Raw genomic sequence first — 26,436 nt, forward strand, 5'->3', positions numbered from 1 at the left:
GCTTTTTTTTTTAAGACCTACTAGGATATGTACCAATTGATAGAAGAATAAGTTTGGTGGACAAGTTCTTCCGTCAACTACACTGTTCACAGTCTGGTCTTTTAACAGTCATTCCCATTTAAAGCCTAAACCAAACTCCAACATACAAATCGTCCCCCAGCATCTTTCCTGGTGGAGGCACAGGGGACTGCATCGTTAGGGGAGGGTCAACCAGCAGAGAACCACTGAATTCTGTAGAGCTGACAAAATGTACACAGCTAAGGTCCAGATCCAGTGATTTGATTAACTTACAGGATTATTTTTTTTGCACCTAGAAACAGCAAGTAAGTGCTGTGCAGTTTCCTTGGGAAAAAGTAAAAAAAAAAAATAAAAAAGGAAAACACTCAAGTACTGTCCTGCAGTGGATGATTCAGTATGATCAGTGGTTTATAAATATTTAAAACATCAGTCATCCCAAATAAGGCAAAATCTACATCAGGTTTGGTAGGACATGGTGAGTTACTCTGAGGTAAGGGGGAAAGACTTCCTCTCTTGTCAAAGCAGCAACTGCAGAGATCCTTCTGAAGTACTTATTTATGGGGATGAGTTTGGAAGGATCGATGATGAGCTGATTCTGCATAAGCTCCCAGGGGACACCACACTGCATAATGGGAGAGGGAATGAGGGCAAGTGAGCTGAACCTGAAGCCACCTCATGGCATGCAAAATTAGATGAAATGTTGTAATTTCTGTGAACTATTCTGTCTATGCACTATACATTTATCACTGTTACTAATTATCAGGGATCAAGATAGCATCCAAAGGCTTCTACCTAGTAAGATTGTTACTGACATCATCTGGAATGGGAAATTAATCCAAAATCTTTACAACGTTTTTTTGAAATAGTAACTAGCTGTTCATATGAAGTATGAAACTTTTGTTTCTGTTGGTTATGTATGTAATTTAAATACTCAGTCATTTTCTTATCTCACTTTCATTTTGCAACCCTTTTGGTTCAAACAGACTTTTCAAAAGATGGTCATAGTACCCACGTATAATTTAAAAGCCAGCTCTTTTCCTCAGACGTCAAAGCACTTCACAGGACCAGCATTCCCATTTTGCAAAAACACACCCTGAGCACAGGTGTACTTATGGTTATGCAAGACAGGCAGAGGAGACAGTCAAGGATGGAGGATGAATTGGGTCAGCTCCAAGGACTCTGATGCATGCTTAAAGTATTCAGGCTCAAAGCATGACTTGTTAGATAGAATATTTGGCTAATATTTCAGAGTAACAAGCATAGAAATTGCCTGTACATCATTTTAGTTGAATAATTAATTTAGTGGAGACAATCTATAGGCACATGCTCTGGAGAGAGTTGGGCAGCTGTAGAGGGTAGTAAAATAAATTTCTTTCTGTAGATATCTAGTGAGCTAGGGACACTAGGCCAGATGCACAGTCTTTTAACAGCACAGCTTTGACCAGGTGAATTCTACCTTTTTTCCTTCTCTAGAACAGCTTCTGCTCAAGGGTTCAATGCTGGAGAGATGATGGTGCTACTTCTGATTCTGTTCCACCAAAGGGCCCCAGGTTTCTCAGCAGGGCCCTTTGGTCTAAAAGGTCTGCTCCTACTACTTCCAAAACCATCACCTTTGGGTAGGAAGCAGATTCCTGACCTGACTGTTAGAAAGCTCATCCAACAATCTTCATAGTAATAATGGAAATAACTTCTGCCTTCCCATTAGGCCTTCTGCTGCACACAGAGACTGAGACATCTTCCACATCTTAGAAAATCTTATCTGTGAGCAAATGTGACATGGTTTGTGAGAGGACTGAAACAAGCGAACTCACAGACTCTTAGATAACAGAGTAGATGAGAGTATATCATCAAGAAGATCTCAAATATGTTTATTTTTGCACTATTGGAATGTAAGGTTATATAAAGTCTTGACTTGTCTTTTTAAAATAACAAAAGAAATTTTAATATTTTCACACGTGTTCAGGTTCTAGAAGCTTTGAAAGACCACTTGGTACCACAAGCTGTGGATAAAGCCTTAAAAAAATAATGACCTTAATTGACTGGGAACAAAACCACATCAGAGAGTTGAAAAAGTTTGGTACAAAATAAACTATTCTTAGTTTATCCACAGTAATTCTGGGCTAAGCCACGCAGTGAAGAGAGTGTTCAAAAACTTGCAGGTTACCTGAGTAATGAGGATCTCAACCTGAAGGGAAAAGCATTAGGGCATGTGAATAACGTGATAATCTCAGAAGTCCTCATGAGTCCCTTTCAGATTATAATGAAGATGGCTAACTTGTTTTTGTAAGTATTTTCCTGTATTAAAGTACTTAACAAGTATGTCCACCATCAAGAAGATGTTTTATCCATAAATTTCTATGAACATCTTTAAAGATGGCTGTTCTTTTCAGCACAAATTTCCACTGCCTGGTGGAGTAGACATAGGTACAGCTTTGAAACTTTTGCTGCCTCTCAGCTCCCTGGCTGAAACAGCAATTGATTTAATGCTAATGGCTCATAATTTAATTAGATGTATTTGTGTATGTCAGAATTACATCCTTTTCTTTCTTTTTTTTTGGGGGGGGGGCGCTTTTTTTTTTTTTTTTTTTCTCTCCCTTTGTATTGTTCTCCATGTTGTATTTTTGCACAGCAAAAGATATGAAGACAAACTACAACCATAGTCTGGTTGGTGGATAATAAACACATTAGTGGGTACTCAGTTACTGTGACACAAGTGATGCTGCTCCAGAAAATTTACACATTACTAATGACAAATGTCACTCATTAAAGGCTGGTTCCAGAAGAGGAGGGGGATGTGGGTCCACAGCAGTGGCTACACTCAGATGTAAGAAGGGAAGAGGTGAAGAACAAGAGCCTGAGATAAAATTTAGATGTTTCACTTTCTAACTATTAGAATAAATAACTTCTTGTGTATATACAATAGCCTCTGCAGAGAGTAATACATAACTGCCAATTACATGAGGCCTTTCCCTTACTACAAACTCACACACAAACAGAACTTATGTTGGGAAGACCTTACTTGTATATTCGTCATAATTAAAACAATTCACTTGGAAATATTCACGCATTTCTTTTTCTGTTTTACACCAATATCTTAAATCTTTGTTTTCTCCTATCTATAGCAGTTTACTTTTCTTACATGTCTTGTCATTTAATTTGATTTTTCCACACCAGAATGCAGTGATATGCACCATATTGAGCTATTCTGAAGAAGGCCAATGAGTTGCCACTTTAAAGGTTTCTGCAAAACATTGACCTTGTCATTCTCAATACATTTAAGAGAGCTTCTCATGTGTGCAGTTTTCAGTCAAAATGACTTAGGCCACCTGTATCAAAGCTCCTCTGCTTCAAAACTGTCCTCCAACATAGAGAGCAGGCTACAGAGACAAAGATGCTCTTTCTACCTCCCTGCCCGCTGTCCTTTGCAGGCTGACAGCCAGCCAAGCTCCACCTTCTGCTACAGAAAACCTTTAGCAAGAGGGAAATGACTTGGAAAACACCTGGCCTTCTCACAGAACACTCAAGAGAGGGAGAAAAGAAGATGATGAAAACATCCTAAAATTGTGAGAAAACAGCATTTCAATCACTGGTTACTGACAGACTAAAGAGGATTCATCCTGCCTATGTTTAAATGTTATTGTCTGGTCTAGGTCAGCTGCTTAGGCTCCATGCTTCTATAGCCAAGAAGACAGGTGGGCACTTCCAAAGGATGTCAGACTGTCCTAAGAAATACATATAAAATTCAAACAAATACATATAAATAAAGAGTGACGAATCAGTCTGCAAAGGTACCTCTCTCTCCAGGGACTATGTAGTGATTCTAGGAAGCTAGTCTGAACACTTCAAGTGGAAAGGTTGCCTACCACCTGTTGAGTACAGGAGATGCTTTAGACAGCAAGAATTCAATGAATGGAGTCCCATCCTTGGGCAGAGACAGTAAATGCCAGTGCTGCATCTCAATGTGCTGTCACACAGCATTTCCCTACAACAGGAAACACAACGCTGCTCTTCTGAAGTCCATGAGATCTGCACGGCCATGGCCTTCATCATTTGTCTGCTTCACCACTTAGCTAGTAATTACTTAGCTAACCATTTGACACTGTTAAATACCAACTAGTAGTGAGGGAAAATTGCACACCTTCTGCAGTTCATATAGTTCAGAAAGGTCTCCTTTCTTGCTTGGAAGCAATAACTAGAAATGACCATTTTATCCTCTTATTCCTCTTCTTTCATCACCAGAGTTTCAGCAAACAAAGCTTAATTCATCTGCAGAGTCCCAAATGTTGTGGATTATCCTGTTTGTACTGATGACAGAATTTGGCAGTATGTGGCCACATGGCTCAATAACAGTTCAAAAAAAACTGGCACAGGAAGAGATAGCACATGCCAGAACTGTGGCAATTTGACACAAGTAGCCCTGGCTCAGAAATCCTGCAATTTCTAGCAGGAAGCCGTGATACTGCTTCTCCCTTAATTTGGATTGTCCCAAACTGTCTGTGTTTTGATGGAAAGACTGAAGAGTGTTTGAAGAGGACAGTTTGTCCCTATTTACCTGTTTGGTAATACCAACCCCTAAACACCAGCCCCTAAACACCAGCCTGGTGTGGGAAGTTTTGGAAATAATGACCGATACAATAATCTGTCACATTCTCACTGGTCCTTCACTTTCTGTTTTCTCAAACTAACAGGTATCTTATACATCTGATGTATAATGACTTGTATATTCTGTCCTCTTTTCTTTGGGCTTCTCCCTCCTTTGTATCTCTTCCAAGTTTTGTCTTTTTTTATTTGGTGCAAAAGTTGTAGAGAGGGTTGTAATTTTTCCATCACAACTAATTTGGGTGGGAAAAACTGATAAATTTTCAGGTACACAAATCATTCCTTAGGTCTGCAGCAGAAACAGCATGCTTTAATTGCAGTTTGGGAGCAATAGTAGCAGTTTTAACTATTCTGTTTGTACTAGATGCAGACACTTCATGGAAATAGGTTGCCTACCACCTGTTGAGTACAGGAGAATGTTAGCAAGGGGAGAGATGATCAAATCATTAACATTTGTGAGAGAGCAAAAGAGACAAGTCATTTCCTTCTGTAGAATAATAATGATTTAACATGAGAAGGGATGTGTGAAAATTACTGTGCTGTAAAACTACTAGTTCTTCTATGTCCCTCATCTGTTAGAATTATCCCCTTTGACTCTAGCCTCAAGTCTTGAAAGTGTGTATGTCATTCCTAATACTTGGACATAAAGGTAAGAGAGGGATTGGTTGTTTTGCAAGTTTGTTTCTTTTGGCTTTTCTGGTCATTCTGGTGCTCATTTATCCATGCTCATTAAATTTTGGTGTCACAAGGAGTATCCTTTGTATGTACATCATAATACATATATATTTTCAGCTCATTTCAGAATATACCAATTACTGTACCTTTTCACACCATCTCAGCATCAAAAAAAAACCACCTTAAGAACTGGACAAACAAATATAATATGTCCCCCTAAGAGTCTTCAGTTTCCAATCTCCTTTTGGCACACATTATTCTTCCAGTGGAGAACATTTATATGTATTTTAAAGAGTCTCAATGGATTTCTCTTCCTCGAGTTCTTCATGGTTCCTCTTAAACCCTTTAAACTTGTAGCTTTCATGTAATCTTGCGGCAAGGAGTTCCACAGCTTGCTGCATATTTTGTGAGGAATCCTTTTTTTGTTAGTTCTCTGTAGAGTCTATATCCAACATATCAATGGTAGACTTGACAGCTACTGGGCTTGCTGTCAATTACCTCTCAAATCCCTGTTTATGTCAGCTTTGGGACTCTGGCTGTGACAGCAACCAGCAGTCTGTTGTAAGAGATCCATGGTGCAAACCTGGTGGCCAGAACAGTGCCACACTGCCTGACCAGGACACCACGCCAATCAGATGGGCAGATACACAGATTATCTTAAAAAAAAAAAAAAAGGCAAAACAAAATGAGGCAAAGGCCTTTCTGTTTCCTGTGATTAGGTTGCTGAAGTTAGAATGAAGAAATTACTACAGTTACTCTCCTCATCAGCTTCAGAATATACCACCCCCATACACACCAACACTGTCCCCTAATTCCAGTTCTTGGTGTTTAATTTGCCACCTAACAGTGACTGGGTTGGGACCCATTGGAACCATTTCCAATACCTTCTCCAAAAGAAAAAAGGGGGAATCATTGCCCGCAGGAAAGGTTTTAAATCTTACCCTGTGAACCCCTGGGAGAGTGCAGGGAGGTTGCTTATGTGGCATCATTGCCTCCTACGGACAGTAACTTGGAATCTTTTTGTACCATTATGACATAGTAGCTAATGATTCACTTTCCTCATTATTTTTCTTAACTGTGTCATGTTTTCCCCGTCCTTCCATCATGCCTTTTCATTCTCTTTCACTCTCCCGTCCACTGCTTCTCATTATCTTTCCATAATCCCATTGTACAATCTAAGCACCATCTGCATTTCCCTTAGCCCTAACCTGAAAAAAGGGGCCTGTCAGATATTACCACATTTCAAAGACTAGCAGTGACGATGAAAGGTTTTTAGAGTGATAAGTGAGTAAAGAAATACAGGCTGTTAACCTAAAGGAGGAACATAAGAAAGGGATTTGGCACATGAAAGAAAATGCAATATAAAGAAGTAAATTAGATTGTCTTATTTACCTTCTCTCGAGGGAGTATCCATGAAACTCAAAGGCAGAAGAAGTAATTTTTAAACATACAATTAGCCATGCAATGTATTACCTCAAATATAACTGAGGAAAGAGCTTTGTACTATCTTACAGAGAAATTAGACAATTGGATGGGATATAGGTACCAGGAAACCCACAATTGCATTACGTGTGCTAAACAAATTACAGCAGTTTACTTAAAACCCCAGCCTATTGTTGGGGCCCCCAATAACTGCTATGTGAGTTGGTGGAGGTGAGGGAGTGGGTAAAAGTTACACAAGCAGGTAAGTCTCTAATTATCTAGCTCTATGTTTAGGCCTCTTCCATCAAAGCTTGATTTCTGTGAAATAAAATCTACTGGGCCAGTGAGGTGCCTGCCCCAATTTAATACAGCAATTCCAACACATCATGTCAATTTTTTGGTTCCTTGTCTTTTTATCACACACATCAGACCCACAGAATCCCCTTTTTCTTCTGAACCAGTGAACGTGGAAAGGGAAAGATAAGCTGTAAAGGAAGGAATCAAAAGCATGATTTTGTTTAAAAATTGCTAGCGAGCCAACTTTTCTGTCTCTACCTGTGATAATGGCCTGCACCCAGGGGTGACTATACAGCAGAAAGAAATTATTAGGTAATTGGAAAGGCAGATACTTACATTTGAACTGCAGGCAAAACCACTCTCTTGGGTGATTTAACACAGAGGTCTTCATACCACAAGGTCTCCTGCTTAGTTAAAGCTAAAAATGTCCATTTCACTAATAATTCATTTTCAAAACAGATAATTAAGCAGTAAGACATTCTGAGGCATTTATTAATGTTTAATAATGCATGGTACAAGGCAGAAGAATTTTGGTGCTTATTTGTTCTTTGTAATCTTTCTAATTCTTCTGTCTGTCCTCAATCTGTATTTTTTTTCCCAAAATGCCTTTAAAAGTGCAGACTTCAGTGCAGCATGTAAATCATTTAAACCCAAGATCATAATTAGGGTGTAAAGCATTGAGTATACGCATATGTTTTATGAAAAGTACATCCTTGTGCTTCAGCAGTGAAAACCTAAGGCTTTTTTTTTTTTTTTATTCTAGAATAAAACCTAGCCCAGCAAGCTTTAATTGGATCTCTGTGGGAGAGAGTTCATTTGTTGAACTTGTGCCTCTACCTGATTTATTTACATGGGTGTGTATATACACTGAAAACAGGAGTTTCTGATTCCAGCACATGAATGAAACTCTTCTAAAAATATAAAAAGGAAATAAAAACACAAAGATTTTGTTCTGTTTACCCATGCATAATCTTCTGAAAGCTGTGAAAGGAAACAGGTAGTGGTGCAAATTGTTAAACAGGAGATCATCCAAAAGCTCAACAAGCTCAAGTCAACAGGCATGAGAGAAGGGTGTATCAGTGGGGCTTTGGAGGATGGTTTTTATTTTTCAGGCAGAGCTGGGGGCCAGGTGAAGCCTCTGGTAATGTCATTTCCTGTATAAAACTCTCAGTATGTCACATTTCCCAGATGCATCTCTTTTCAGAATTCAAGTCATTAGGTGGTCATTTCTCATCTCTAGGAGACCTGAAGGTTGCAGATCAATACTGCAAGTGGGTGATTAGTGGACATCAAGCATCAGGGTTTGCAATTATCTAATCCAAAGGTGAGGGAAGCAATTGGAAGCAAGTGGCTGCAAGGACTAAAATAATTAGATCAGATAGTTCTTGTAATGTGAAGTATATATATTGCCAAGAAATGCTAAAAGCGAACGGAAAGAATTAAGTGCACACTTCAAAAAACGCAGACTAAGTTTCACAAGATCAGATTTGACTCTGATTGAAACTATTGACAAAAGAGTGAAGAGGAAAGCACTGGTTTTATAAGCCTGCATGGTAAACATTTTCATTCTGTCACCATCCAAATATAGTTGACATGGTAAATTAAATCCCTATGCCAGGCCTTTCAGGGTGCTTCACTTGTGGGAAGCTTTGGTAGCTGGGTGGTGTTGGCATGGATGATTGTGCCAGTTCTGCCAGGTGCTTTGATGCTGACAGCAGGTAAACCTGGAGAGAAAGCAAGAAACATATTTAAGTTCTCTGATGACTTCCAATGGAACAAAAAGAGCAGTTCGGAGACTGCATTACAAGTCATCTTGCAGGTTTCCTGCAGTAGGAAGACTGTGTGAAAGAAGGGAACTAAAGGGGCAAATGTCAATGTCAAAGCAAAGCAGCTACACAAACACCTGAAAATATTCCAAAACAGCTATCATCTTTTAGAAGGGAAAGAGCAATTCTCACAATTAATGTTATTGATTCCCCATATGAACAGAGAGCTGCAGAGCACTGAGCCAAATTTGTAATAGCATAACGTTAATCTAAACCAGGAAGGACAAACTAACACAGAGCTGAGCTCCTTCCACTGAGGCACAGCACTGGTAGGGCTGTGAGCACTCCACTAGCAGCTGAAGAAGGGACGCCAACCACCAATGCTTCGGGCTGAGGGGGCATGATGTATCACAAGGCCAAGAGTTAGCAATATTCCAGCATAAATACATTCCTGGAGACCATATGACTAATTCTGAGCTGATTCCTTACATTGGTAGTATCCACGAAGACCTGGGGATCACTACAAGATATGTAACCACAAGAGCTCTGTGGAGCTGGTAAGGATAAGCTGGTGGGTATCTGGGCACATAAATGAAAGATAGAAGTTGCCAGCATGGAGAGAAAGAGAACATTTTTTTTAAAAAAAGGGGGGGCACACAGCATTAAAGTATATAGTCTTCTAAAAAATAAAAGCATGCTTAACAAAAATGTTAGGTCTGGACACCAAGATCATTCTAGTGTACGTGGGCAAACTGACAGGACCAGAAGAATTATCATCAAATAACAATGTCTAGTAAAGTAGAGTAATGGTAGAGGAGAACAGTAGGAAGTGAAATGAAATGAGATGAAATGAAATGAAATGAACCTGAATCCAGAAAAGGCAACTGGAGATTTTCTGCAAACCAGAAAGGCACCATGCATCTGATTTTTTTCATTTTCTGCTAGAAATACTTTAATTTAGATAATGAGTTTGATTTTCACATCTATTAGTTCTTACAGAGGCCCCTGCTATTCAGTCCCAGACCTTTCATCACAAGGGCAAGCTACATTACAGATCAACCACACTTACACTAACATGCAGCTAAAATCTCTTTAAACATCATAATGGGAAAAAAAAAAGGCCTAAGAAATACAGTTATCTTCTGTGCCCACTGCTCTTTCAATATCACGTACACACTGTAATAGCCACTGGGAGCTGTAGTAGCTTGTAGCAGGTTTTGATTTTCAGGTCTAAGACTTGCAGCTGTGTTTCCAGAGTTTATCGGCTTGCACAAACTGCAGCTGGCCATAGCTTCTCAGGCCTGCATATCTCTTCTGGACCCCAAGTGCTTTGCTGCCCCAAAATCATAGAATTGTAGAATCATTTACACTGGAAAAGACCATTAAGATCAAGTCCAACCATCCACCTAACACTACAGGTTCACCACTAAATGGTGTCACTACACAGTGAGTCTTGTTTTTCCCCAGGACTACTTACCCAATTTGATAGGATGACAAAGCTTGTGACTTTTTTCAGTTTAATGATCTGTAGTTTTCTGGGAAGCTCCATCCTGTTATACGGTTTTAACATCTGGCCTGAAATATTAAAGAAAAATATGTTACAGTAAATGGGGACTTTTTACTTCTAGTATATGAAAAGGTTCATTAAGCTGCTATTTAATGTCCTGTACTAGAAAACACAATAGAATCTCCCTGCTACAACGAGGCACAGTTTCATAGCTCAAAAGTTACATTTAAGGACTCCAGAAGGCTAACAGTGAGGGAAATGAAAAAAAAACAAAACAAAACAAAACAAACAAACAAAAAAAAAAAACCAACACAGATCTCCATAAATCTGGATGGGATGAAAGGATCTAAATTCTGCATGTAGCTAAGGAGAGTTTTTAAATTCACAGTAGAAGAGTCTGTGTCCATGGATTTACAGGAATCACTCACCATCTTCGTCCTCTTGACATGTCTGAGCTGCACTGCCTCTAAGTATGGTCCATGAGTCCTGTATGCAAGATAAAATTACTTGTGAATAGGAACCACTTCAGCAGAGACTGTGAAAACATCCTGTTCATAAGTGTCTTGGGAGGGTCTTCCATGGGGTAGGGTTTTATAAAGTGTGTATAATTTTTGAATAGGTTTAAATTTGCTATTCTGCTCAACCTTCCTCCATATTTCTCATCTCGTTATATATATATCTATCTATCTTATATTTACCTGATGTGTTATAATGAGAATTGAGGAATTGAAGGATTTATGCTGCACAGAAATGAACTGCAGTGGATCTGCACATTGTGCTGCCACCCTGAACATGCTCTTAATGTGAAAGCTGAATCTTTTAAGCTTTCTCATCTTCCTTGTGACTGAAAGTTAAATAAGTTCATGGTGAAGATTTTTTAAATGCTTAACTGCAGCGATTTGAGTTTCAGCTAGAAGTGTAATACACAGAACACAACAAACCTGCTGCAGCTGTGATGCTGCTGTTCAGTATAAGAAATCTAAATTGTTGGTGGATGCTCCTTAGTAGTTTTTGGCCTGTAAAATCTGCCTTTATTTGTGTCATCTCAGTTAACATATAAATAACTTTCACAAGTCCTTTCCAAGTTCCTGGTGGGCTACTACTGTAAAATGAAATTAAAAACAATAGTATCAATTGCAGTACCTTTGAGTGGGGTATAAATTCAGGCTGTCTCTAAAGTGCTTTGTGGAGTTACCTTGGATACAGAGTCTGGCCCATTGTCTCTGGTGGAAAGTAACATCTTAATTGGAGGTTTTTAGTGCGTATAATTACTTCAAGATCTCCACTGACATTTCATTTGACATTTCTGCTATTTAGTAGTAGTAAGTCCTAGTTAGATCTCTGTGCCTCCCTCTGTGCAACTCTATGCTAAAGAAATATTCTGGCATAAACACCTTTCAGTAAGAAAATACCTTGTCAGCTGGTCTCATTCTGCACCTCATTACCAGCAGTAGGGGTGTGTGGGTTTTGCCTGCTCGTGGAGAGGAGCTGACAGCAGCTCAAATAAGCAACAAAAACAAATGAGCAAGCAGCAATTTGAAAATGAAGGTGAATCCGTTTTGTGTTGTATTCACTCACAGCTGCTTATTAGATCCTGAGACTTTCTTCATCCTGGTGGAGACAAAAGGCTGATTTGACAGCAGAGGCTCGGGCGCAATGTGGGAAGGCCGATAAGGACTGTGAAAGCTCCGGTCCTGCACAGTCCTAGCCAGGGATGGATTCAAGGCTGCAGGAGAGAGACCTAGGGGCAGAAGATGTCCTCACCAACCTCAGCTAGGAATTAAGGAAAAGATGCAGGGCTGCCAGTACTGTCGCTTTGGGCAGCAAGCTGCTATTTCAGAACACAGCAGAAATCAGCTGAAATGTTGTCCAGCAGCTCTGGCTCTGTGGCACCCATCGGTCCCAGGAGTCACAGCCGCACATGCTTGGGTCTGAGCTGCCCCATGGCACAGGTAACACAGCGCCGATCCAAATATGGCCACCGACTGCTTTCAGACTTGGCAGTGCTGGTAGGCCTGGACTTGGCAATTTGCATTTGTTTATGCCTTTAGGGTCTGTATTAACTAACCCGGGTACTGGTAGCGTAGCTGAAGCCACGCCAATTTGGCACTGTCAAGGTACTGACCATGCCTCTCAGGCAGGTTTCCATCCTGTGCTGGTCTCCCTGCTGATGCCAGCAGAAAGTACTTTGGTGCCCAAGCACTGCTGTGAAGGCACCATGGACATTGCCTCATAGCCAGGAATCAAGATTCAGAGCTCCCCCGGGCAGCAGTCTGCCATCGAGTCTGTTTACTGGCTCTAACAGATTCCAGTTATGCCTTTTAATTTTCATACTGAATTAATTACCTGCCCATCCACACAGATGGCTTCAGAATAAAAATACAGCACATGTCCTCATCTTTCATTTAAAGTTCCTTTCATACCAGTGCAGTGGCTGGCAAGAACCCATATAACAAACCCTGACAGCTAAGACTCCAGTTAGAGAAGCTGAATTAGAAAAATTGATCCTGAAGCTGCCCTCCAAACTCCGCATCTCAAGGTTACAGTGAGCCTGCGCGTATGGAGCAGAGCAGAGGGCATGAAACGCAGCTCCCTGGGGTGGTGCTCTTCTGTCACACTCATATACAGCCAGAAAGACGGATGAATAACCCACGCTGTATGACATTTGGATGTGTGATAAAACACTTTTTTCCTTAAGACATTTCACTTCACCCTTCATTTCATCAGCTTCTAGTTTCGTGATACAAAATGGCTCGCTTTTTTTGTTAATGCATCTGTGACATTTCATTAAAATATTGGCAATGGGAGGCCCTGAGTTTCTTACAAAAATAAATGCATTTTTATATAATCTTCTGAGTGTCCTGGCTTTGCTGGTTTAGCCCTCACTACTGACCTTACTACGTGAAGGCTGTAAACTGCTTTCAGTGTAGAGCAGGCATTCTCTGGCTTCGGAGAAGGGCTGCCTTTTTGTGCAGAAATCACATGAGATCCATTCAGACATGTTCCCGTTCAATATTAATGGCAGCCTCCCTCTCTGTAAGTTATAAAAAAATCAATTTGGTCACTTGAGAGATGGGAAATCATTTCTATTCACTCAAGTTATTTATGGATCTAAATCCCTCATGCCCTAATGGAAGAATATTCCTATCATTATTAGCATTATAGAGACACAGGCACTGAAAGAGAGTACTATGCACTTTATTCGTATCATTCTTACAATAAAGGAACATGAGTGAACCCTTGATTTGAGTCTTTGCACCTACAAAGGCAATGAGCTCTAGCAGGTGGAGAATGGGCTTCTCTTTAATCTCACGAATGACAACTCTCTATATTTTTTTAATGAGAAGAAATCTCATCTTTGCTTTCCATCTAATTAATAATGTTTTCAATTCACCTCTGCTTGGACCATGTCCAGGAGTGATGACTTCTATTAATAGTTAATTCTTTATAAGGTTCTAATAATGCTGTCTTCACTGACAAAGAAAGTCTATTTCCTTTAAAACAAATTCTCTTCTGAACCGTGCAGCAAACACTTGGAAGCATTTCTGCTGGTCTCTTATCTTATAAAAACATTTGCAATTTTGTCTCTTTTAATACAATCTCAGAAGCCACATAAGAAAACTTTGTTTGGGTTTAACATCTTCAGATTCCAAAGTATGCTGAGGAAGGACAGAGGCCCAAGTGTTTAAATATTGGATTCAGAGTTCAGGCATCAAATATGAAGTTTCAAAATAAAGCATTGAAAGATACATTGTCTTGGAGAGAGACAAACCAAGGGAAAGAGATAGTAGAAGATATGTTTTTATATGACAAAAGAAATGAAATGATGAGTCAACGGGGCAGAGAGTTACAAGAAGGTTGTTCCAGATGGAAAGAAGGCAGCTTTTGTCTTGACAGTTATGAGCTGGTTTGATGGAAAAGAAAAGAAGCTAGTGCAAAGTTAATAATCAACCCAGAGAGAGGAAGAGGGAAAAGACAAAAAGATGTGATATAACTTTACCCTCGTAATACTGAAAATTATTATAAGGTTTCTTTGAATGCATAGGATTCTGCACGTGCATTGAGGACAGTCATAAAGGAAAGACTTGTAATAACGCAGGGAACAGGAGATGGAAGGGAGGGTAATGACTCAGCACAGAAAGAGTTTAGATAGCGGTGTAGAAAAGAAGAAGGCATCACCCACAGCAGGAGAATGTCACAGACAGGAATGCTTCGCTCATGTTGCACACCCACCATGAAGTTGTGGACGTAGAGTATCGCAGGTCAGCTTCCCACAGGAAACAAGAGCAACGACTTGATGTCTGGTTTGCTGCATGCATATCTAACTTGGAGCAATACTGACCTTTTCAAGGCAGTGCTCAGTCCTCAGAGCACTGTGCCTCTGCAAAAAAAAAAAAAAGAAACTGTCTCAAGAATTCATGGTGCTTAGGAAGAATTTTCCTCCTTCCTTGTCAAGAGGAAAAGCTGTGGCTGCTAACCACACACAGCTCCCCAAAAGCAATCCACATCAGAAAACAATACAAGCCATAGGGGCTTTTCCCAGACTAAAGACTTATATGACAAATGTCTAGACAGCACAAACCAGTTCTATCTGCTGCCTTGGATCACAGGACTTGCCTCTTAATTCCTTTCTGGTTCCCTTGTGGCTTGAGTTCAAAGGTTTCCTGAGCTTTGCAAAGGCGAAGACAGCGAGAGCAAGCCAGGATGCGTACCTTTTCAGTACAGACTATTCTCTCTGCTATCACACATTCACACGGGAAAGTGAAAATTAGTCCAAGAATCAATGTTTGATTAACTCTGCCAGGCAGACAACCTCGGCATCAAATAAGAAACTCAGCATAATAGATTTTTTTTTCTCCCAGAAAATGACCGACTGCAACAGCTCATTTTCCAGAGTGCTACAGAAGAAAATGTACTCCCATGTTTCAGTTCATTTCACCCATACTTCAAAATGCAATGAATTTGAAATTATATGAATGCAACCTCATTTTAGTTGTACATCAGAAAGGGCATAAGTTGAAAAGTACTTTTGTGCTTCACACGACTTGAATTTTTCGAATTGTTACTTTTCCTCCCTTGAGGCAAAAGAATCAATCCTAACACCGAGGACCAAAAAAACCTGCTACACGACACATCTGCCTCATATTCATTAGCTCTGTGTCTGACCCCAGCTGGATTGGAGCAATATACCCATATAATCAAGATAGAACTGGAATTTCTGTACTTTGTATAACTATTACAACCATCTCTAGAGCCTTTAAAGTGCGTTTTACTGAGATTCATTAATAAAGAAATGCATTTGTTTTACTTTTCCTTGGACCTGTTTTTTTCTGAAGATCAAAAGATCATGTTTTATGTCTTTGAAGACAGAAGATGGTCGATAGCATTAAACATGTCTAAATAGTATGATTCACATAATACCAGAACTAGCTCAGAGTGAATGTTGTGTAATATAAAGAGGCATATCAAATAGCATCTCTGGCTTATCAATGAAGCAATTACACCAGAGGGCCGATGAGCTGCAGAACTAATGCAGGTTGTTTTCCCCTGAATATCTGTCTTTGGGTTGATTAATGCTGATGACTAAAAAAGTGTCAGCAGTCACACATAAACCTTTTCAAGAATGGCAGCAGAGACGTTTCCTTATGTGTGCCCTCGCTCTTCCTCACCTCCTCTTGCATACTCTCGGTCTCTGCATATTGTTTAGGTGAACATTGCAGCTTTTCTCACCATCAGGGCACATACACTTTCTCCCCTCAAAGCAGCTATCTATTTTAACAAAACCCACTGCAGTGTACTATAGAGCTGAGGTGGCTTTCTTCAGGTATGTTGGTTGGACTTGGCCAACCACAGGGTGCCAGCCCACATATAAACTGCATGTAATCTAATTTCTGTGAGAAATTAGAGATGATACTGAGAAGCCAGCAGGGAAACTCTTGCAAGGAAACCCAAGGATAGTCCATTTGTTGATTTGTGGATACAGACAAGAGGGGATGGCATTTACCCTACAATGTCCCAGGCTAAGGTTGAAAACGATATTGCGGCATTGGATTGCTTTGTTTTGTTTTCACACCCGTGATTGTAAGCATTGGCACCTTAGGCAAAATAAATCTGAATAAGGAGTGGAGATGGGAAGATTGCTAGTGGAAGGTGAGAACTGAGTCCTCTGGCTGCTTGCAGAAAGGGAGGGCAACAGAGCAACTCACCCTCACACTGTGAGGCTTCCCTCACAGGTGGGAATACCAGTTTCTGTAGCCAGCCCTGTTATATCCATAGCCAGGCAGGTTTTTGCTCATCTTCTGAAGCTGGAAGCTCTCAGACAAGGCAATGAAAATGGCCTGGGACCACCAGCTCACTTGCAGTGAGGAAAAGGAGGCCTCAGTGAGAAGGAACAATCCAAAGACGAATGGCTCCCAGGCAATCAGTACCCCTGTGCTCAGCCATCCCCTCCCTAAAGCTCCACTCCTCTGTGGTAATTAAATGCTGCACTTTCCTCAACTTTGTGATTAAATGTTCTAGCTGAGAAATTAAAATGCAAAAATGGAACTTACTAAAGCTCATTCCTTGGGGGGATACGTAATTATGCAGAAATGAACAGAACATAACTTAAACACTTTGCATTTCCTCAGAAGCACATGGACCAAGGGCCAGATTTTCATTGTTATTCTAACATCTGAATACTTTTCAGAATCTGGTCCAAAATTTGTACATTTCTCCCTAAGCAGAATTAAAAAGTTTCAGTTAAGCCACTTTTAATAGAAAATTAAATTATGCTCTTTAAAAGATTAACAAAAATGTAGTTCTGCATGGACTATTTTTTTTTCTTGTTGCCAGTTAATTATTCCAAGAGCACACCCAAAGGGCCATGTTCATGTGAGATAACACTGCTGCTGGGTCACTGGCAGCTGGTTCATCAACCACCTTTCAGGTCTGAGTTATCTCAGCATAGCATGCAATTTCGAGGAATCTTATGGGTTAATTCTCCCTCATTTTATACAGATAGATCCTCATCTTGGGCATTAAGGTTTGAGTTTGAAAGCTTTATGTATTGTACAAGTACAAAAACACAGCCTAGGCAATTCCTAGGCCAATATTCAGTCTTAGGTAGCCCGAGTGCTAGCATAAAGCCATCTTAACTAACAGTGCTGGCTTCCTTAAAAGCATCCTGAGTCCGTTAAATGCATAGCAAGCATAGGAATACCACTAAGCATTCATTATTATATTTCATAATTTATATAGATCAAATCTGTTGCTGGAAATCTGCTTTTATTGAAGTTACACAAAAGTACACTAGTGATGACCAAGTAAAATAGTATATACACTTAAAGCACAGCTTAACAGTTTTGTTTTCAAGAACTCTGACATGTATGGTTCTGCTACATGAAGGCACAGGAAGCTGTAAAAGCTGTGTCTTAATATGCTGTATTAATTACAAAATAATGCATGATCATATTATAGAAATATAAGGTAAATGCACAAGTTAAAATACAGTATTTCTACCTACGGTGGTATTTTTTCAGCTACTGCAAACCTAATTATCCAGGCAGAATAGTCTTATCCTAACTATTTTAGTATCCTAATAATTTAACGTAATTGTTAAGCTTTTAGGGTGGGGTGGGAAGGGAGGGACAAGATAGGAGAAAAGAGAAAAGGCAAATATTTCACTTCCCATCACAGTGTAGCTTTTCTGGCTTGTTCCAAACCCTGCATAAGTTTTATGGAGAAGAGGCTCACAGTGAGGCATCCCTGAAAAAAACAGACACCTGTGCAAAGCCTTTTTCCCTCACCCCTAACCCCCAGAAACTAGAGGAACATCCATTTTTTAACTGAAATTCAAGGGCATCAGACCACAAAACCATTTTCTTACTAGGAGCTTCCCGACATGCAGCAGTCCTCAATTTCTGTGTGTTCTTCATAGTCACAAAACACCAATGAACCCTTATGGCTCCAGTACGAACTGAACTTCTTGTGAGAAGAGCTCAGAAGCACTGAGGACACAGGGCTCGTGATAATGCTCACTGTGACTATTTATACGTGTCAAAACTTGTCCCTGTATAGGGGAAAATAATAACTGGTGAACCAGTAATGTGTTGGGCTGTTAGTGCTTCCACTGGGGAGACCTTCAGTACAAAGCAACACTGTGAAAGACTTTCTTTGACCATGTGATATCCAACTGAGAAGAGTTTTTGTACTTTTGACCAACAGGTGACACCTCCACAGTGCAATTTCTTCAGTTCACTCCTGAAGCCTGTGCAAATCCGTTACTTCATCTGAGAGGATGAATGCATGTGAGTACGCTGCAGCACATGTAGTACCCACACAGATAGGCACGGGTGAGGAGAGTCAGAGCCCTGGCAGTCAGAGATCTAACATGATTCTGGCCTTTTCTTTAGGTCATTATTCAGATCATTTATCTGTTAGCAATATCTTAAATACATGATTCCTACGCTGTTCCTATAAGAGGTTTCACTATCATCATTCACAGTCAGAACTACCTTCTGCCCTCATGCCCCACGAACAGAAAAAAGAAAGAATTTCAGGATTTCAGACACTCTTTACTTTTTTATAGACTGGAGAAGATATTTTTACTGTAACATCACATATTTTGAACTGTGTACTGGTGTAGGAGGTGTGTGTTTGCATAACTGCTGAGCTAAGGAAAATCCTGTTTAATCTGGCACAGGAACCACCAGCAGCTAAGGAAGGAAGTAATTCTGAGTTCTGGAGTACGTGCTGCAGTACTGAATGTGCAGCATAAGAGCAAACAGAAGTATCATTGCACAGGTTTCCTACAGGCAGTGGTAGTGACCTGACACTAGCATGTCCCTGATGGCATCCAGAGATTCCTTAGTCTAAAAGCAGATGTGGTGACTCTGACCAGTTTTAGAAAAATACGATAAAGAATGAGAAACAAAGCATGAGATTCCTCAGTCTGTGACAAAAAATAAAATAAAATCCCATTGGTTCAATGGGCATCAACTTCATTTACATCAGTGCTAAATCTGAAGAGTGAGGTGGAAGAATGAGTGAGGGTTTGGTTGAAAGTTTTTCATTCTTTAACTTTCTTGGCATGAGCAATAAAAAAAAGCATTCTTCCACCCTGATCCTATGAAATATTGCATTTTGTCTTCCTTTAAGTGTTTTGTTTTTGTTTTTGTTTGTTTGTTTGTTTGTTTGTTTGAGGTAAAAAGAAAGCTCTCTATGAAATGGGATAGAATTTATTTATGTTGTGGATCTGTCACAAAAAGTACAGTGACATTGAAGCACAATTGCTTCTATAATGTTTAAAATAAACCCGCACGACAGATAGCACTTTCAGTTCCTCCAGTGATTCTTTGCACTTCTCTTACCACAACCAAAGCACAATGTTATGATGAAGCTGTCAGTTGATCTTTTAAAGGAAGAAATTGAGGTGTTCAGATGTCAAAACTATTTTTTTGCAGGATAGACACAACCTTAAAATACCACTGAGCCTGAATTTTGCTCTGTCTCCCTCACGTATACACCAAAAGTCGTGTAGAGTCAGAATCACCATAAAACTGCACAAACAGCGCACTTATGTTAGTGTCTGTGGGTGTTCTGAATTTATGAATTACGACTAGGTCCAGCAACGAGTTTAGCATTAATTAGCTCTGTATAAACAGCATGCAACTGCATGGTATGTAAGCTGTATACACCACAAAGAAAAGGAGGTAAAAAGAGCATTTGCTGGAATCAGAGGGGGAAAGTCCTGTCAGCCCAGGCCTCACTGCAGAGAGGACACCACTGAGAAGGGGTTCATCTGATGCCATCGCCTTGGTCTCAGAAGGGATGCAAGATACTGATTCCATTGTTAACATCTAGCAGTTACTCATTTTCTATCAATAAACAACATCTTTCACACACATCCTGGACATGGGGTGTGGTTTCCTGAATTCTCCAAGTTTTAAAGAGTCAGGGCACAGCAACTCCTACCACTGGTAAAATGGTGGTCTCCATTTCAAGATCTGCAAAGAGGGGCTTAAGAGACCAAGTAAATCCAGAAAGTCAGCTTGCAAAGCGAGGTGAGGAGACAGTACCTACTTGAAGGTACCCTGGCTCACTGGAAAAGAACACATTTATTATTTTTTTTCTACATAAATTGTGAAGACAGAAAAAAACATTTCTGCAGTCTTCCATTGCCTGCCCAGCATTTCTAAAGAACAAAGCCTTCAGGTACCAAAGAGAAAGAAAGATCCTAAAATATGTACAGAAAAATCCAGAAAATACAAACCTATAATTAATTCTCTCCCTGAGGTAGCACAGAATCTTTTGAAGCATGGAGACATGCAAAAATCAGTGTCCTGGGCATGTAGGAGGAACAATGCCAGTTCCGCTGGGGCAGGCAGCACTGCTCGTGATTCTGGTGGGAGCTGCGGGCACAGATCAGCCACCCACTACAGGAGATGTCTAAAATACTGCCACAGCCTGCAAACAAAAGCTCTTTTCTCCCCAAGACATCACTAACTCAGGATAAGAAGCTCAAGAGTAGTTTTCCAAACTAATGAGAATTTTGGGTCTACCACATCAAGCCTCACCCAACTCTACCGAGGGTTAGAGATCTACTGAGAAGGTGAGAGGAGGAATCCTTTTCTCATTTCCTCTCCTCCATTAACAGTAGCCCACGAACCACACACTCCCACCTCCATGACATGAACCCAGCTCTCTGGAAGCCCATTTAGGTTAAGACTATGTTGGTTTCTCAGGCACATTACTCTGGATGATCACTTCTAAATGATTGTATGTCGCTGTGGTACCCTGATGCCCCACACAGCTGTTGGAGCATTCAAGAGACTCCCTTGCTTTCTGGGGGAATAATTACATTTAGATTTTCAGGAAGTATAAGCAAGGATCTGGGCTATGAGGGTAAAGAGAAACAGGTCATTTTTAATCGGTGGCAGATGGCTGCTGAGACTTTCAGGAGGCAGAGTTACAAAAATAAGAGATCAGAGACAGAAACTGGGGAATCCCATCCAGACCTTGGAGGTGACACTACACAGATATCAGATCATGCTAGGGAAGAAGAAAAAGAGGCATCCAAGTTACACAATAGAAAAAACTCAGGAATGCAGAGCTCTTTAATCTTGAGACCAAAACACAACATATCCTAGCGATGTTAACAGAAGACATGAGCAGAGCTGAAGGATAGAAAGTGTCTTTAAATAAAATCTAAGTGGTGGCATTTATTCAGTGTCCTATCACCTCAATCAGTGGAAAAAATCATATTTTAGAGACACTGCTATTTGTATCCTTTGTTTCTTTTTATAATTCTGTTTATTTTCTGTCCATAAATTGCCTACTCTCCTTTTTTTCCCATGTCTTTATTTCTTTTCCCTTTTCTCTTATCTGTGTATTTTTCCTGCAGCAATTATGTTGTCATTACTAACTAAGATGCCAATGAAATGATTAACGGAAATGTTTCTGGGATCACTGGAGATGTTAAAGACTAGGTGTGGAAGTTAAGCTTCCTGTAGCATCAACAGAGAGTAATAAGTGCCTTGAAAGATTTATTCTTCCCAACCAAAGGCATATGTGTGAGACATAGGGGATAACGGCTTTTGAAGATACCTTTCTCTCCTTGAGGACTGTAGAGAGGCCAAGCCCCGGCAGCTGGTTTAGACAAGACTTTTGAGATTTAGATCAAATGAATCCCATCTTTATATTGCAAAAAGTTCAGTAATTGATTAAAAAAAAAAAAGAAAATACATTAAAACAGCTGTACTTTGTGCTTACATACAGTTCAGATTTACTATGCATTAGAGAGATACTATATGAAAACTTAGATTTTGGGGGATCTTAAGAATATCAGGAGGGCCAGAGGCCAGCCTGTATATTTGACACTCCTGGGGGAGAAAAATAAAATGCAGCCAGGGACCAGAAAGAGAGATCATGGAACATGTCTGGGGGAAACTTTTACACTGAACATTTTGCCTAACAGTCTTGGGAAACTGGCTTGTCAGCAATGAAGGCATCACTGATGTGCACAAGATTACTCCAGGAGCATGGATTGGCTTATCAAATAAAACTGCCTGAATTCATTTCCTCCCAGGGGGGCCTGGTATTCCATAGATTATCGTTTCTATGGTGTTTCCAAAGACTACAATTCACTGCTGCTTACCACAAGGGTAGGACTGACACTGCATGCTTGTGGCTAACATACTATAAATGAGCCCCGAGGCTCTGAGGTCTGGTCTTCATAAGGATTGCCTGCCTCTGTTGACAAAAATTGTAATGGTAGTGGCCTAAGAAAAATCAGATGAATTGATAATTGTGTGCTTTTCGTATTAGCAGATAATAAACACAGTATTTAAACTTGGTTCATTTGCCTGGAAGCTTCAAATCACTTGATAAAAATTCAATTAAAGGATGAGTAGTGAATTTAAATGTAATGAAAAGGCAAGGGAGGGGCTTTGCCACTTCACTCCTCTTGGGAGTACAGATAAGAACATGCTCCTTGCCTGTTTGAATCAGCTTAAAATCCAGGGAGATGTTGCCCGTAAAATCCAAAAGTCAATGAATTAATCACTGGCCTGTATGTGTTAGGTCAATTAGTTTGACAAATGGAGACTTCAAAGTACCCTAAAGCCACTTTAATAACTACAAAGTAATCAGAATTTTTGATTATCAAACAAGAAAGCATGTTAATATTTTTCATCTGAGATCAAATTCTGCAGTAAATGCAAAATAATTCTGAAGGATCCTGTTACAAATGTGGATTACAGTGTCCCTAACCTGACTGATGGAAGAGCTTTAGCATAGAAAAGGTAGGTGTGGCGTTTATGTTATTTTTGTTTGAAAATTACATACTTCCCCTCTAACCTCTTTACAACTTCAAAATAAATGAAAACAGAATTTCAGACATGAATATATGAATTTTAAATTCATTTGTCTACTGCAGTAAATTCTACCTAGAAAGGATCATGATCTGTAATCATCAGACAAGGAAACTTTCCTCATGTGAAACACGGATGAGGAGAAGGGAAGAATAAAGGACTTCAGAAGCACATTGAGCTGTAAACATTTAGTTTTTTAAAACACACAAAAGAAATCATAGAATCATAGAATAGTTTGAGTTGGAAGAGACTTTCGAGACCATCTAATTCCAACCCCCCTGCCATGGACAGGGACACCTCCCACCAGACCAGGCTGCCCAAAGCCCCATCCAGCCTGGCCTTGAACACCTCCAGGGATGGGGCGTCCACAGCTTCTCTGGGCAACCTGTGCAAGTGCCTCACTGCCCTCATAGCAAATAATCCAGATTGTATGTGAGGATAATATATAATATATAATCTTTTAGTTAAAACTAACCCAATCTGAATTTACATTAAACAAAAGCTAAAAGAAAAGCACATCTTCCTTCAAAGAAACCAAACCATCCAATTGTTGTTTCATTCCCAAAAGAGTTACTAACAAAATATTCTACTTGTGTGACCTAAAGCAACATATATAAAACACATATAAAGAAAAATATTTCATTAATCATAGTTTTCACCAATAAGCTAATTTTCCAATTTTACCTAGTATTAATCAAAAGTTCTATTTCAGCTACCTGATGTTTGGGCTAAAGTATATACACTGTTTTGCTTTAAGAAAAGGGGATGGAAGATGCCTTTATTACTGTTTCTGCCAGTCAAATATACAAAAAAAAAATGGGCTCGATAAAATGAGTAAATATAAACTAGTGATTTTGGAAGACTAGGATACTAAAAAAGGAAGGCAAAATACTGTAAAGGATTCTAGAACAAGCTTCACATCAGCCTTTTCAAAAAGTGAGCTATAAATCTTCCAGCCTTAAATAAATCACAGTGTCTATCAGCACAGAAGATGCTCAGAAAGGAAATTCGGTAGCACATCTTTCTCAGCCTCACGTGTACGAGGTAACAATAGATCCAGAAGGGCACCTGCGTAGTGATGGAAGAACTCCAAAGCTTCATTGTTTTATGGCCAGAAAGCTCTGAAAACCCAAACCTGAGGCCACACTGAGTGTTACATCCCAGTCCGTGCTCCAGCCTACGTAGGAGCTGGCAAGAGCAGGAGGTGGCCTCGCATGGGTGAGTGCTGGGCTGTGATCCAGAGAAGCAGGGCAAGCTGAGGTGTGTGTCTGAGCCCTTTCCCTGTGCGAAGGCCAGAAAACACTCTCTGCTCAACACAAATGAGGAAACCTGCTAGGATTTCTTCATGTTCAAGCAGAATGCCTCTGGGCTTCCTCACAGGGCAACAAATAGGATTCAACACCATAGCCTACAGCTTAGTGCTACCTGCTAGCACTAACAAAAATGAAAAGAAAGAGAAAACTCAGGGTTTCCAGACACTTTCCCATCACTCCTTCATTACCAGTTCCCATTGACTATCCACCAGCTGGCCACTAGACTTTCAGCTCCATTTTCGCCTGAGCCACAGAGAAACCCGGTGGCACATTACAGGTTAAAAGAGCATACATCTATGGGAAGAAAAACTACTGCTCTGTGTGAATAATAAAGGTAAAATAGAGGTATCATTTCCTAAAATGGAATAAAACATGAGATGTCTTTGTAAAACACCCTTCCTGTCATTGGGCTGGTTGAACTCCTAATAAGAACATCCCATAAATGTAGGGCTTTTCCTAGTCACGACTGCGTAAGAACACAATTTTTGCAAAAGCATCCATTAACTGAGACTGCCTGATAGATAGCTTCAGGAACTTGCCGGAGTGAATAGCTGATCTGGGAACTGATTATAGCAGCTATTCAGTCGGCTGGATGTCACATGCAGCTCACTCTCTGGGCTAAACCGAGCAGTCAGGTGCCTGAGGCTCTACATGTAGTTCTGCTCTGAATGAAAAACTCACCGCCAGCAATTATTTTCAAAGAGTGGAAAATCAATGGCGAGCAAGTCTCTTATCCAAGGATACTCCGTGAAGCCTCTTCCTTGCAGTGAGGCTTGGTTCTGCCTAGGCTGGGCATAGTGACAAGGTAGGAGGGAAGCCAGGCTTTTGGGAACCAGGTGTGAGTACTGCTGGCTTCTCACAGAGCTCTCAAAAGCCTCCGCCTTTAGAAAGAGATCATTTGATCTGAAGAAGCCTTCTGGGATCCAGAGATACCTAAGGGTGATTGCGTTTGACTGCTTTCTACTTCGTATCTGAGTGTCAGTGCCCACCCTGCTTACTCCCTATGTACTGGAACGCCCATGGACTCAACTCTGGTATGTGCCAATCAGCCCTCCCAGCAGGGAAAACAAGGGAAAATGCTCTGCCACACTCTGAAAGGAAGTGTGGGCTCTGGCTGGCTGGCTCCTAAACATTTCCAATTGAACCCTAAGACCTTGTACAGCTTTCCTTGCCTCTTACCATTTCTTCCTCACGCTGAGAATAGAGATCTAGTAATTGTACACATACAGATAGCAATTTTGTACCACCTAAATTGGGGTACCTCCTCCCACAGGTTGGTCAACAGATCATTAAGCTAGCGATAAACAGTGGTGGCAAAGCTGGGCGTGTTCCCTGGTCCTTCTTTACTGAGCAAAGTAGACATACCCTTTCACTGTGCTACCACGGGCAATCAAATTTTACTCTCCGTCTCCATCATCCAGGAGGCAAAAGCTCCATCTTGGCCCACTGCCCCTAGTGGAAGGCTGGAAATTTCATTTCCATAATGGCTAGAAACCTTCTACTTTTATGCACCTTAGCTTCAAGAGGTTGTTTCCCTCCTAATGTCCCCATACCAATAAATATTGTATCTATATAGAGTTTAATCATTACCTGAGATAAACTAGAAAAGCTCTTTTACTTTCTTTTTGCAACTTAGATTCATCAGAAAGGACCAATCATCCTGCTAGCCTTTTCTTACTCTGTAAGATTCAACTTTCTTGGATGTGAGCAAGCAGAATTGCACATAGGTGAAATCACTGTAGCACTGAGCACATTGCAGATGCCCAGCCTATATATTTTAATATCAAATTTGCCTTTTCTATTTCAAAATATTTGTCTTAAAGGACAAGAATAGGAAATGGAAAGAAAAAGGAACACACAGATGCTTTAGGAGTAGCAAAGACATGACAGTGGTTTTTTTTTTTTGTTGTTTGTTTTTGTGTTTTTTATTACAATTTTATATTTCTTTGTATTCTCATTTTTGCATAATTCCACCAACTTTATCTTCC

The 26,436-nt window shown here is 40.2% G+C and overlaps 1 long non-coding RNA gene across 1 annotated transcript; it reads right to left on the reverse strand.

The window, feature by feature from the left end:
- Positions 1-7,374: 7,374 nt before the first annotated feature.
- Positions 7,375-10,753, reverse strand: LOC121063646. Its single transcript, XR_005816124.1, has 3 exons — positions 10,713-10,753; positions 10,255-10,352; positions 7,375-8,735 (listed from the first exon to the last, which is right to left on the reverse strand). It is a non-coding gene; the product is annotated as an uncharacterized LOC121063646 (long non-coding RNA).
- Positions 10,754-26,436: the final 15,683 nt, after the last annotated feature.

Source organism: Cygnus olor, chromosome 1, assembly GCF_009769625.2.
Source record: "Cygnus olor isolate bCygOlo1 chromosome 1, bCygOlo1.pri.v2, whole genome shotgun sequence".
NCBI lineage: Eukaryota > Metazoa > Chordata > Aves > Anseriformes > Anatidae > Cygnus > Cygnus olor.